We start from the raw sequence: 15084 nt of genomic DNA, 5'->3' as shown, positions 1-15084 counted from the left end.
GCAATGTGTAAAGTAATTGTTCAATAAATCATACAGTAACACAGTAAAAACACCACAGAAATACACCACCCAGGTTTAGAAAAATATATAAGATTTATATGGATAAAATAAGGTCAAGCCAATCTACAGAGGGATTGAGGAATAACTGACGTCCCTGAACTTACCAAAGATGGAATAACGCATCCCTGCACACAAGATAGCAGTAGTACCATTTTTTAAATCAGTGTTCCAGAAACCTAAGCATGGAATAACATACACAAGAGATGCTCTGGAGAAGCAGATGCAGACAAACTGTGGCTCAACAAAAGATCAAATCCAGTCAGATGAAACTGTCAGTGAAAAAAAGAAGTGGATAAATTGTAGTCACTAGCACAGCAACACAAACAACGAGCACCATAAGAGAAACAGGAAGATTTTATGCCATCTGGAGTAATTAAAGGAATCACCAGCACATAAATGGATCAACAGTGAGAGCAAACGCATGACTTGCTAACATCTTTTCATTCTCATACAAAGGTCGAAAGTGTGGATCCAGGTTAAGGAATATATCAGGGCACACATCTCTCCTGTCCACACACAACATTACTGGCTGCATATTTGTCAACGAGTTAACCTTAAGGCACTCACTATTCTACAAAGGTATTTTATGTGATAGGAGCAGATTCTCTTCTCTATATTTTCCAGAACTATGAACCTGGTAGAACTCTACACTCTTGACACAGTTTCCTCCTGAGAGCGCATCCTTGCCCAAGACTTATTCTGAAGGCGGGGCATTTGGCATGAAGACCGCCCTTCTCTGCACCAGCACGCTAGCATATAGGCAGGCAGGGGATAACCACTCCAAGCTGCGAAACTCCCTTAACACCTTTTTTCCCTTACCTCAAGGATATCTAGTAAAATGGAAATCTGTTATCTCTGCTAAGCCCTCAGCTAAGCAGGCAGTCTCAAAATATTCAAATCAAGTAATGGGATTTAGAATCCATGGTGGGGGGAAGTCAGGGGTGAGGGTCACATAAGTTGTGATTCCGAGCAGCCAATACTGTAACCATATGCAACAACCCAACTCTATAAAGGGGCAATTTGAAGCATAGGTTGACGTATTTGATGGATGTCTGAACTTCACTTCAAGGAGCACAGTGTATACCTACTCTGTGCCTGTATGTTGGCGTGTCCAAACTGGGTTTATGCCAGCTGGACATTACCTGTGGCACATAATGAATCTGTGATGTAAGACTGAACAGCCCTATGGGTCTGTTTCCATTTCCTTACAAGTAGGTCCTCAGGTAAGGCAGAAAATAGGCCAGAGTCTGAAATACCTGACCCCAGTGAAACTGCAGGAGAAGAGGATAGGCTCCTTTTATGCCACGTAATCCTTCACATGTGGCAAACCATGCTCAATGAGCCGTGCCATCCTTGAAGAACTCTCAGTTTGCAGTTAGTGCTTGTACCCAATCCCAAGCCCCATCACAGCATGGGCAAAGTAAAACGGGACAGCTGTTGGACTCCATGCAGCAGATGCGTATGACCATCCATAGCTTCCTTAATGACCCACCTCCAACATGTACAGTATCTGTAACCAATTACTGAGTAGTAGCTCACCTAATTCTTCAATATTTACCAGAGCTTTTCAGCCATCTTGCCTTTTTCGAAGTGCATGCGCACTTTGTACTGTTGACATTTCCCCATACAGGGTCATCAAACATCGGCACAGAAACAAGACTGCTCTTGACATAAGTAAATAAGGAGCCACTTCAGCACCCCAGAGGACATGTTAAATGATAGAAGGCCACAGACATCCGTGACTTAGGATGGATCTTTTGCTGAGGCTGGGACTGCCAGCTTTCAGATGGGAATGATTGCAGGAATGGTTGAGCTGGATGTTACTCATGGTTTCCAAACTTCCAAAGGAGTACCTAGAGATGCAAGGCAAGCTATGAGACGACTTTGCTCTGATGCAAAGTCACCAAAAGTGATGCAAATCAGTGCAAAGTGTTGATTTGCTATTTACCTTCCAGCAGAAGACTTTATTTGCGCTTATTTGCGAGACCAGCAAGATCTACACACATTTTTTGCAGGAGGCGACAAGAAAAGGGTAGACAGGATGCTTGCCTAAATTAGGCAGTTGGGTCAACTCCATTTCTGTTGATGTAATTATGTCCCCAATGTCAAAGCCAGTGGAAGCTCCGCCATCAAGGGAAAATATAAGCGGGCAGGTTTCTGACATTTTCTGATGGAAGATCCAGTTCCATCCACCTCAACATCCTGTCCAGGAGAACCTCAGGACAAAAGCACATCCAGAGAACCAGAACTGTATCTGAGCAAAAGGCCTAATTACCACCAACGAGACCTGACAGACTTCCTAAACTGAGTTGGATAGGCGTTACCATGGTGCCTGGAGTGCTCGTTTGCCCCAGAGGGTTGGTAAAAGGGGAGTTTATCGACCCCAAAATGTTCTCTGTATGCTTCCAAGGCGACAATGGCCAGGCAAAATCTTTTTAATACTCAATAATAAAATCGTATGAGGGTACATTCTAGTCCACAGACTAAATAAAAAATGGTTGAACAGCAACTTATTGAGCTGGATTTTCTACTTCAATGTTATTATTTTTATGTTTGTTTTGGTTTCAGATATAAATCACGGTAGATATATAATCTTTCACTCTCTAGAGTTAATATGAGCTATATAAATGTATACATCTTTAAAAAAGTGCAAATGGACTTAACGCAACAGCTTCATGGATAACTTCCAAATATATTATTCATTCACATTTTTCCACAGCCTCAATTACAACAGAATCCTGACTTTATTATTGGTGACAATAATACCCCATAGTTTGATTTGAAAAGAGGACATTGAAGTAACACATGTATAATACTTTCACACTCAGTTCCACATAGCCTCCAATTCCTGTCCTTCACCTGGATGCCTGCCAAAGCACCAACATAACAATACTCGTGGGTCACCTGAGGATAAATTGCATAATTACGCTATTCTCTCTGCTCCAATGGTAACCCCAAATACAGTTGTATTTCCCTGTACACGGACAGTGTTTGATATGTTCTGTAGATAGGTTTCTCAGATAAGGCCAGAAAATCAACTGTGCACACACATTCTGCAATATTTGCCATTGTGCCTTTGCTGATCTGTTCTACAGCTTTGTTTATCATATAAGGCCAGCAGATCAACTGCTGAACAAATTCTGTGACACGTGCCAGTAGTGGCCTTTTACTCTGTAGTTTACATATTGACAGGTGCAGAAATTGAATTCTGGTGCCTAGCTGTTCTGCCTCCTCCATATCTGGCTAGACAGCCCTAAAAGAACATTCAACCTGAAATTCTTGCTTTTAAAGAAAGCCCAGTAAACTTCCAAGCTGTCTATGTTGTAAATGAAATGAAGTCCCTGAGGCCTCAATTAACGTCTTACCATTTGAAACCATAACAGACTTAATCAACTTAATATTGCATGATGAATATCAAAATCACTCATTGAATGAACACTAGGCTATATAAGCCTCTATTTTTTTGTGCTTCATGGAAATATATATTTTTCTCAGCAAACAATGGTGCCATACTAAAAGTGATTCTGGTGCAGATAGTGCAGTGCTCCAGGAAGTGTGATTTTATTTACAAACGTGCATAAAAACACTATAGGCACTATAGTTCTAAACATCAAGAATCCTGCCAACAAGTTCTTTGAGGCATTATATACGAGTCAATCACACTACAACCCAAGGTGTATATTCACCGGTTCATGCTAGTCAGAAAGTGGCATATCTCATCAGGCCTAAGAAAGAGAGGAAATGGGCCCTTAACTAAAAAAAACAATATTCAGGCTAAACCATTGCCTCAAGCATTCAGAAAATACAATACACATACCTCTGTAAAGATGACAAGGATTTGCCAATGAATGCAACACTTATCATTCAATTCTTCTTCAAACCTGACAAACTGCTATGAAAAAGGGGCATGTAAGCCAGGCTGTATAATCCATATCCATTTAATGAAATCTTAGTCGTCTAAGGGTCCGCAAAGTCAACCACTTACCCAATATAGATGAAATGGTATGTTCAAAGACTTTCCATGTCTGGATTGGTAGGACATGAGTCATAATCCTTCAAAAGGTGACGGGTGTTGGGGCACAACACTGTACATACAAGACCACATTGTCTACTGTAATATGAAAATATCCAGGAAAATGATACATGCAGCATGCACCACTTCAAAGAATGGGAACATTTTTTATGGATGCTGTCCAACGCAGTATCGCCACAGCATACGTATTCAGTCTAAAATCGACAAACCGACCATTAGTTTAGTTTAGTTTATGGAATTTATAGAGCACATGGCTACCAGAAGGCTTCCCAGCGCTGAGAGAGGACCGCAAAGAAATAAGACTAGGTCGATACTGACACTAGTGCAGTTTTCAATTTTCTATGAAAAGAGAATTTGGAAGTATCTTGGCGAAGGACTAAGGGGAGGGAGTTCCAAAAGTTAGCTGCTCTTTTAGCAAAGGATCTACCTCCGCATCTAGTTTTCTTAGCGAGAGTGCTCTAGAGAGAGGCATCGCTTTGTGTGTCAAAGTTTGCACTCAGCACCCTGTTTAATTGCAGAACACAGGCAATGCAAACTCACCATGTTCACTCTATTGTGACCAAACCAGTCATAAATGTGGCCAACACCCCTTCACAAAAGGAGGCATCTATTGCGATCAACTCTGTAATGGTGTCACAAAAGCCGATACAGTGTATCTGTATTAAGGCAAAAAAATATAAACCACAAACATTTGTTAAAATCACATAACAAAACTGAGACCAGAGTAACAAAGTATCTCTGTGCCAGGTGTGAGCACCCGGTGGCTTCTTACAAGGTAGAATTGTCACAGCAAAGCCAAAAAGTAACGTTTCTTGGAGGAGAAACTAAGCAATAAACTTGCTGCATTTTTCACATTGTTGGTTTTCCTTACTGCCACATCAGCTTCACATGCTGCTGAAGTGATTAAGGCCATCCTTCCCACAGGATGCCACACACATTGTGGCCATGCCAATTTACTATCAATTACCATTGTCAATTATCTACTTTCCGAGATTCCCTCAATTGTGTAGTTTCTAGATGCCACCTGCCCTCTTCCTGCTTCTTCTACTACCGAAGATACAAATCTACATTTTGGTGTTACTAATCATCAAATAATTCTCTGTTTTATAAGTCTTGCATGACATATTGCCATTGTGGGACCTGGATTAACACACCACCACCTGAGAACAAAAAATGATGTGCTCCCCTTCACATCTTGGGCAGGACGAATATAAACTAGTTTAGGAAGGAACACAAAACTGAAGAACTAGAGACATTCCCAACAGTGCCCTGCAAGACTCAAATTATATAAGTCCACCCTGCAAACTTTGGCGAAATAGCTGACATTTTATTCCGAAACTCCTGAATCGGTGTAGATGAACTTCTGTCACATTAACTTATAGAATGCTGATTGTTTTACCTTGCCTTCGCCGTCAATCAAAGATTTAGTTGCGAAATTCATCATACGTTGTTCTTAGCTTGTCACATAACAACGAATTTGGGAAAGCAGGAAACTGAAAAGCAGCCTTGAGATGTCATGGACTCACCACTGTATCCTCCTGTACTTGTAGCTCCTTCCTCTACTTTTGGGGAACATTGCCTTACTACTCAGCCCAGGGACTGATTATCCAGAGCAGTTTTCCCAACACCTTCTACCCTTTGATCTTAACCACTGTGGATTTATCATTAGCAGCTGATGCAGGATTAATGGCCCACTTTACTCAGGGGTGTGCAGAATTGTATATTACCACTGTGAGGCAGGACCTTCTTGATTCTCCCATGCATGTGTTACTCAGCTCTTTAATTGAGCCTGGCCTCGCTGATCCCATACACAATATTTTTCATCCACTGCATCATCCTTAGTTTTCCCTGGGAAAGTATGCAGTACTCATTATAGATATTCCAGTGACAGTCAAGGGAGTAAAAATCAGGCAATATGTCTGTGTTCTTGCTCTATGTCATCAGGCAGGATAGCAGATAAAAATGCACTTAGCCCCTTTGCTTGTGCGCCTTCGAGCTGTTGACTGTGCTCCATCATTGCACCTCTTAAAATATCGATGCACTGCGGAGAAAGTAAAGTCTACCATTGATTCTTGGCAAAAGATGCAAAACACAGAAGAGCCACATTATCCCACAAAGAAAACAAAGCACGGGGAGGCATGGAGAGTAGCATGTTGCTCAGGAGACCGAAAAGGTGAAAAACTATTTTCCAAATTGGGTACACGGTTGGATGCCTCATGTCTGTTTAGCCTACCTAGGTGGTTATTAAGGACAAGGCAGAGGAGAAGGTCCTAAGGAGGGATGTGGCCTACTCCTAGCTAAAGCTCTTATGGCTCCAAGCAAGCAAAGCAAGTCTTTGCAACCCTCCCCAGAAGAGCTTGCTTGCCTCTTCCGCCCAAGCATCTATTCATTCATCTTTTCGTCCTTCCATCCACCCACCATTTCACCTTAACATTCTGTCATCCATTCAGTCTTTTATCCAACATTCAGTCTGTTTTCATTCCATCCATCCTTCTGTCCATTCATATCCAAACCTATCCATATATCTTCAAACCTATAATATCCATCTTTTCATTAAATCATCGATCCTTTCACTTATACATCCCCCTTTCATCCATTTATGCATCCATTCTTTCAGTCATCCATTCATCCTCCCTCTCATTCATCCATCCACCCTTTCACTGAGCCATTCACCCTTCAGCCATCCACCCTTTGACCCATCCATTTACACGTTCGCTCATCCATCCACCCTTCCTTTCACTCATTCGTCCATCCATTCATCCTTTCAGTCAGCCATCCATCTACCCTTCCTTTCAGTCATCCAAACATCATACATCCATCCTTCCATCTATCCTTTAACTCATGTGTTCACTCATCCATCCACCCTTGCACTCAGGCCATTTATCCACTCATTAATCCATCCATTTACTCTTTTCCTCATCATCATCCATCACCCATCCACCATTTCACTCATCCATCCACCCTTTTACTCATCCATCCATCCTTCCTCCCTTTCACTCATCCATCCTTCCAACATCCTTTCACTCATTCAGTCATGCATCTGACCATTCACCTTTTCACTCACTCATCCATCTACCATTTCATTTGCACATCCATCCATCCAATTACCCTTTCACTCATCCATCCTTTCACTTACCCATCAAACCACCCTTTCCCTCATCGATTCGTCCACCCTTTCATCCATCTATCCTCCTTTTCACTCATCCATCCACCCTTTAATCTCATCCATTCATTTATCCTTCCACTCCATCAATTCACCATCCAGTTACCCTTTCACTCATCCATGCTTTCACTCACTCATCCATCTTTTCTCTCATCATCCATCCTCCACCATTTCACTCACTCATCCATTCATTTACCCTTTCATCTACCCATCCTTCCTCCCTTACACTCATTTGTCCTTACATCCATCCTTTCACTCATTCAACCATGCATCTTTCTTCCCTTTCACTCCTTCATCCATTCTTTCACTCATCTGTTCTTGTATCCATCCTTTCACCTATCCATCCACCCTTTGAACTTGTCAAACCATCCAGCCTTTTACTCCATCCATTCACCATCCATTTACCCTTTCACTTCATCCATGCTTTCACTCACTCATCCACCCTTTCACACATCCATCCATCCATCCATCGTCCATTCATCCATACTTCCTCCCTTTCACTTATCCATTTGTGCATCAGTATTTTCACTCATTCACCCATGCTTCTATCCATCCACCCCTTCACTCACCCACCCATCCACCATTTCACTCATCCTTTCATCCTTTCACTCACTCACCGTCTCACCCTTTAGCTTTAATCGTGAGCCTTTGTCGACCGAGTCCCTGACAGAAGAGGCCCATCAAACCCACCCCAGCCCCAAACCTTCCCCCGCTGTAGCTGCTAAAGCGGGGGTTGAGGGCCCCCCTGCCTAGCAGGCGTGAGCCGGCGACACTGGAACTGGAGAACCAGGTTTGGTCCCAGCATCGGTCAACATTCTGTGATTCTGTGCGCATCCCTTAGTCTCCCTGTGCCTATAGCATATATTACTTTGTGTAATGTAATCTGGTGGTCATGTAAAGCGCTCTGATATCTTTGGGTCACATTTTTGCTTTATGAAACTGCAACAAAAAACACAAGTACTAGAAGACATAGAAAATTAGATGTATGCCTGTTTTCCACCAGTGGCAGCATGAAGGTATGTATACATTTACCTGACTTTAGCAGCGAGAAAGATAATGTGATCTATGGTAATAAGAGGAAAATATCAATGAGCTATAGGATTCATGGTAATCTTTTTACCACGATTAGGGCAGGCCAAACGAATCTCAAGTTTGTCAAACATATGCCCCAGATTAATCCAGCCAGTCATTAATTTAACTATTGTGCCTGGAGAACCCGCTTATTCACCAGCTTTAGCCCAAATCTGGCTGCCGAGTACCTGAGCACAGGTGAATGCCTTGATCCCCCCATGCCTCCGAAACACAAACTAACATGGAAAACCTCTTCGATGGAGAGTTCGCAGACGGCTTCTGCTCAGCACCAGACTAAGCAAGATGACATACAAATACTAGGGAGATTCCAGCTACTTGAAATCCTGGGTTTGGCCCTAAAATATTATAACTGTGCGCAAGATAAAACTTTAAAAAAGTACCTGTTGCGCTTTTTACACAAAAACTGAACTTGGTTGAAAGGCCTTGGGCGCTGTGACAGACAAAGGCGAACGTTTCCCAGCGCTGCAGCCTTACACGCTAACTGACGGCACAACATTTCCAACGTGGGGGCTCTAGCTGTCAGGCCCCAGCTTATTCCTGTCACGCTGCCAGAATGTAAGGCTGCAGCAGAAACCTACCAGTGGAATATACTCACTTTTGACTGTCAAAGGCAGGAGCTGCTCGCAGGAAGGTGAAGGGGTTGGCAGTGCACAGGAGAGGGGGCGGGGGGGAATTAATTTAAAAATAAAATAAAAAAAATACTTACCTCAATGCTGCGCGCCGGTCTGCTCCTGCTTCTCCTTCTCGCTGCAGGCACAGGCTCCCAGCCTGCCTTGCGGCCAATCCTGTCGCTGCACAAAGCAGCATCAGGATTGGCAGGGAGTACCCAGTCAGGGTGCTCGCAGGCAGACTGGGAGCCTGTGCAGGCTCTCTCCAGCCCAGCAACCGTGTTGCTGGGCTGGAGAGAGCCTACAGCGCATGTGTGTTTGGCCGGCCCGAGACGGCCAGCCAAACACACCTGCGCTTTGAGTGCACGTCACCCCAGTGGCCCCGCCCCTTTTACCAAACAACAATAATAAACACAGTTTATTATCATGTGTGGTAAAAGTTTTGCAACTGTCACTGCTGGTGGGGGCGACGCTCCTCTGCCCCCATGGAGGAGTCGCCCCTGGTCCGAGTGCCACACGGACACCCTTACTCTGAAAGTCTCGCAGTCAGCAGCACTGAGGATGCTCATACCCATAATCCAGAGCCCAACCCCAGCTTGCCTCTGGGAGTAACGGTTCTCTCTTGACGCAAGGAGAAGCTCTGGTACTATAGGGGTGAAATCTGCAAAGCGCCAGCACTCGGTACCGGCGAATACTGACCCATTTAAAGCACTGCCCTCAACATTTTGGTATGTTTGAATCAATGTTTTTAGTCATTTTTTGTGAGCTGTAAGGAAAGGGAGATAACAAGTTGGACCATACCTTCAGAATACGTGGAATGCAACAGTTAGAGAGTAAACAGGTACACCTCTGGCCACTTTAATGGTCAAAACATCTGCATAGCAAGGCCCATTAAACCAGAACATTGACACACTTTTGAAGTTCTTTTGCTATATAATGAAATATCTCACAGGAAATGCCCAGACATGAAATATTAAGTCACAAATTACAAATCAGTTATTGCCGTATGTTCTGGGGAAAGTCTTCTCAGATAACAGGGTTCAAATGGATCAAGCATTGGCAAAGGTAAAATATGTCTGACAGCGATTGGTATCCTTTTGGCCTTCTCAAGGCTTGTTTTGCTTCATCTTGGTTTTTGTATAACTTTGTTATTGATGGAGCAGCCAGAACTTCACAACTACAAAACAATCAGCTAAAATCAAAAATATGTTTTTTGGTCGCAAAAAGCATACTTTGCCAGAGTGGTCCCAGAAGGGCACTACTTTGTGTGTGGATACTTTTCTTGTGTGTGAGAGTAGAATGCTGTCCCTCAGAGTGAAGTTAGTCAATAGCTGAAGTGCGCTGACCTGCTGCCCTAGACAGCAGTTTGTGAAGATCCAATGTGAATAACACAACAACAGACCAATGGATAAAGAGGAGTGGGTGAAAGCCCCTTCACTCAAGTATACTAGATACATAATTTAAGTATAATCAAAAATTCCTGGCTAACACCAGACCTAACAAGCATTGCCATATCCAATAGGACTTGCTTCTGGGACCTATTGGTTTTGGCAATTGCTTTTGGCAGGACCGTACAGCAGTGGGGCACACACTGGACATCAACTTTATTCGGATGAACAGCGCCTAAAGGTCATTTGTTTCAGACAGGCGCTAAAGAAATTTACTCACGCTCAATGCAAATGCTATTTAAAAAAAATGATACAGGCATTTAGAAACATTCGGTCAGTTACAGATCATAAAGTAATGAACAAGTGTGTGAACTTGCTGGGGCGGAGCTATATTCAGTGCATCAAGTGCAGTGGCACCGGGTACCAGGAATCTTAGCTGGCATCTGAACTCCAGTTATGGCTTTACTTTTTATAGCCCACCAGCAGGCCTCGTGCCCATTTTGTCTGCTTACAGCAGAGCACCTAGCAACCTTACTCCCCTACCGACACCTGCCTGCAATAAAACACAGCCCTTTGAATCCTGTGACTGACGAGGGAGTTGTGCCCTGGCATGCTGTTATCATTTCAGTGTGGAGCACTCTTCGGTTATCAGGCATGACGAATTATGTCAGATAGTTGTGTGTGAAACATTAAAAGATGCGTGACAAGGTATATGAGGGTTGGCATGAAGATTTAGTTAGCGCTCTAAAGCGGCGTCCTGATTTCGTGAGCGCCATACAATTGCAACACAATCTGTAAAATATTACCACATAAAGATAGGGGAAAACAATACTTAGATTTGTACTAAGTGTTGTAAATCCCATGCACCTCACCTTAAAAATGACTCAGAGTGATATCTGAAAGCCCACCAGAGGCATGGTTAGTTATTCTGTTTAATGATGTGCTGCTGAGACCAAGGTGAGATCGCCTATCTATCCTGCTTGCACACGCCCACGTGCAGCCTTTAACCTTGCTAATGGCCCAGTCATGCAGTTTCTTTTTGCATTTTTGTATAGCATGAACTCGACCCAAAGGTATTGGAGTGCTTTATATGAGCACCAGTTGTATTACACAAGATCACAAGCTTATATTCCACAGCTTTTACGAGTCCTTCCAGCAGTAGATGCCCCACCTCAACTTTAACCTGCGTGAGAAGGAGCGTTCTTGATATTTTATGCAAATGTTGTTCACCCAGAACCTACCAACCAGCCTCTTGGTGGCCAGTGGTCTTGGGATGTCACACAAAGTCACTGGCCCTATAACTGGGTGATGTAGTAGCTATCTACGTATGAGTACTGCAGTCCTGATGTGCGGTGCTCCATTTTTAAGGTCTTCCCAGCACCTACACCCTAATAAAGTTGACATCTGATTAGGCACATGTACAACACACCTATGCAGATACTGATGAAACATTTGAGCAATGGTAAGTACAGGCCTGCAAACTGGCATGCAGCTATATAACTTATGCCGCACAGACTCTTGCAACTAGGAGAGCGGCAGGCAGATGAAGTGTCCTGTAGGAAACCAGGAGGTATCATGGCATTTACAAGAAGAAAAGGGTGTCAACTGGACTCAAAGACACCCAGAAGGATGTAGGAACGCAATATTCTAAGTAACAATGAACCAAAAGAGAACATAAAAGTCCAACATTACACAGCAACTTTCTGAACGTAGGGCAAGTGAAGTACAGAGCCTGCTTATAGCAAAAGTTGAAAGACATACTAGCTCTTCCTATAGGACTGCAATAAGCCTTTTTTCTATGAAAACAAAAAATAGCAATGTCTAACATAAAGAGTTAGAGACCTGCAGTATCACTCACAGGAGTGAAATATTTATAGACACTTCTGCAGCTAGCAAAACGGTGGGATTAGTAAAATGGAGTAGAATTGAAAAAATGCAACCTTTCCCTGCCAATCTGTAAGACAGGATAAGGTGTTTTAAAACTAGAGTCTGATAAGACCTGTCAGCCTCGCAGCCTCTAGTCACATATCACAACAAAAAGATTAGACTGTTGGAATTCAATGCTGCAGAGCAATCGAGAAACCACTTGTTTTACGGGAAATCAAATGCCCCATGATCAGAACAAGCGAAAATGTACAATTTTCAATAGAAAATTTAGATCTAGGGAATCAATTTACAGTGTGCTTGTGGAAAATTTAGGGCCTAATTTATGAAAAGTTAGCGCCGCCTTTATGTCATTTTTTAACACAAAAGCGGCGCAAACTTACAAAATATAATTATATTTTGTACGTTTGCATCGCTTTTGTGTCAAAAAATTACATAAAGGCGGAGCTAACTTTTCATAAATCAGGCCCTTAGTATTTCAGTTAAAAAAATTAGGTTATTTTAACAGTGAGCAGCAGTGAAGCGAGTTAAAAGCAGGTGATGGTAAGAAAACATGTAACAGGTGTCAATCGCAGGGGTGTGCATGGGTGCGGAGGGAGCAAGAGGGGACAGGTGACACAAACATTTCCAACAGGAACAGAGGTTCTCTCGCCAGCCTGAAAGGGCGCTCCCAGGGCCACATGAACTACAAGGAAGACAGGGATGTTCAAGCGCTAGGAAGTGGCTGGAAGGCAGGACATTGGCACTTTACAAAATAATCAAATACTCAGATAAATTATTATACTAAAGGAAAATTAAAATGTGTTATTGCACACCATGCCAACTCAAAAGCCTTCTTTCATGATCTCAGAAAAAAGGAAACTTTACCCGATCCTTCCATGATTTATTCACTAGGCTGCATTCATATTTATTTACTTATCGGTATATTGCTAATATTCCATCGAATGACCACTTTGGACCGCTAGTGAGGTAAACAGTCTGTAGGAAGAGAGGGAAGGGAGAAGATTAATTGGCAGAATACAGAATGTGTAAAATACAAGATATCTTGTGAGCAAGCGGTTGCATGTTGGTTCATTGGTTGCAGCGCTATGCAATGTATCACTTAAAACAACCTCCGCTAAGATATTTTTAGATGCTCCTTAAGACATATTAGATGCATTTGAAATATGGACCTCAGAGTAAATGTCTTTAGTGTGCCAAATAAATGCTTACTGTTCTTGGTTTTTGTGCTCGTGGTGCCCTGTTATAGCAGAACTATTTAAGTAAAATTACTTTTTAAGTCATCAAAGGAGTGAGTTTGGGATCTTTACACAGAGAGCTCCGATTTCAAAAGGGTCTCTAGCTCTGCATGTTTACTGCTCCTGCAGGGAGAACTCAGGGAGATGGTGGGAAGGGACAGGAATGACAGGAATTCACAGGCCACAGATAACTCCACTTCCTGCTCCTTTTAAGTATGGGAGATGAGCCAGAAGGGCTCCTGAGGGATGGATAGTAGGAGAAGGGGGTCAAACCTGAAAGATGGCTTGGTGTCCTGCATAAAGAGGGCACCACCAAGTTTTCCACAGTTGTTCTGGCCGTAATTAGTTAATACATATCTGACAAAGCTGAACAGTTTGAAAACTAGGAGGATCCCCCTACAAAAGCAGTAGTAACTCATAAGCTGCCTGGGTTCATCACACTGAAATTCATGGTGGCGACCAGAAAGGTGCAGCCCAAGGTCATGAACTACATTTTGTCTCGTACGATAGTGTTAAAAGTGTTTTATCACAACATTGTTTATTTAAAATGTTGAAGTCCATAACTATAGCTGGGCGCCATTCTGCCTAGATTACTTTAACATAAGTGCAGTGGTGCCTTGTGCTTTAAACACTACAACCTTTTACTTGCTTAATACAACTATGTTGCACTGAATTGTATTAGCAAGACAACGATGTTATGCTAAGCCAGGAAACAAGAAGGCTACCAAGCATGCATAGGAAATGACAGTTTAACCTCACTGAAAAACATTACAAGCAGTTCCTCTCTGAACGGATAAATGAGAGACTGCTTTCACAGATGCCAAAGGTGCGATTGCAACACTACCTGGTTGTGCGCAATTACAGAAGAAAATAATAATCAATACTTAAAAGCAGTGGTTCTGAACTGGATGTGTCCCATAGGCGTGAAGCATCGCACGCAGGGTCAGGATAAAGACGAGCTTCTCCCTGAGCTGCTGTCCTTTCCATGAAAAATACAGAGGGCAGAGGAAGGGCACTGCTGTCGACAATCTGCTTGCAGAATCATGTAGGCTGTCTATGGACTTGGTAACATTCAGACAGGAGCGCAGTTCTCATGCCAATGTTTGGTGCTTCTGCATCGGTAGAGCTATGTACTGTGGACTGGAAGAGTGTACGGGCATTTGCTAGGGACTCTACTACAGCCCCCAGAGCAGTGGGGCAACAATGTTTCAGCTGGGTACCTCCTCTACTTCAGTCGCTTTCGACAAGCTAAGTGTATGCGTAGCGATGCATGAATCTAAAGAGCACGGAGGGCCCTGCAGCGCCACGCCCGCCTCCTGCACCTGTCTGTCTCATTGAAATGGATATGCTGCAGGCTCAGTCCAGCTGTAAGCAGTGATGGCCTGAAGAGGCAGAGAGATTGGCACAGACATAGTGTACGTAGTAACTTTGTGATTGTGATTCGTAACACTTGCGGGAAAGAAATAAAACAATAGTCCCTCAAACGAACATAAAGCTTAAAGCATAAAGCATAAAGTTATAGCATTTGGTCCCTGCTCTGTGGGAGGAAATGAAAGACAAAAAGGAGGGACAAAGAGGAAGGTTTGACCACTAGCAAAGGAGAATTTATAAAGGACAC

General features: G+C 43.0%; 1 protein-coding gene across 3 annotated transcripts in view; it reads left to right on the top strand.

Annotated features, from left to right (window-relative positions):
• The window catches only part of MCF2L2 (MCF.2 cell line derived transforming sequence-like 2), a 1607631-nt gene that overhangs the window by 362292 nt on the left and 1230255 nt on the right, over positions 1-15084 (top strand). The window lies entirely within an intron of this gene.

This window comes from Pleurodeles waltl, chromosome 11 (assembly GCF_031143425.1).
Source record: "Pleurodeles waltl isolate 20211129_DDA chromosome 11, aPleWal1.hap1.20221129, whole genome shotgun sequence".
NCBI lineage: Eukaryota > Metazoa > Chordata > Amphibia > Caudata > Salamandridae > Pleurodeles > Pleurodeles waltl.
The sequence above is the reverse complement of the archived record's forward strand: the minus strand, read 5'-3'. Positions and strand labels throughout refer to the sequence as shown.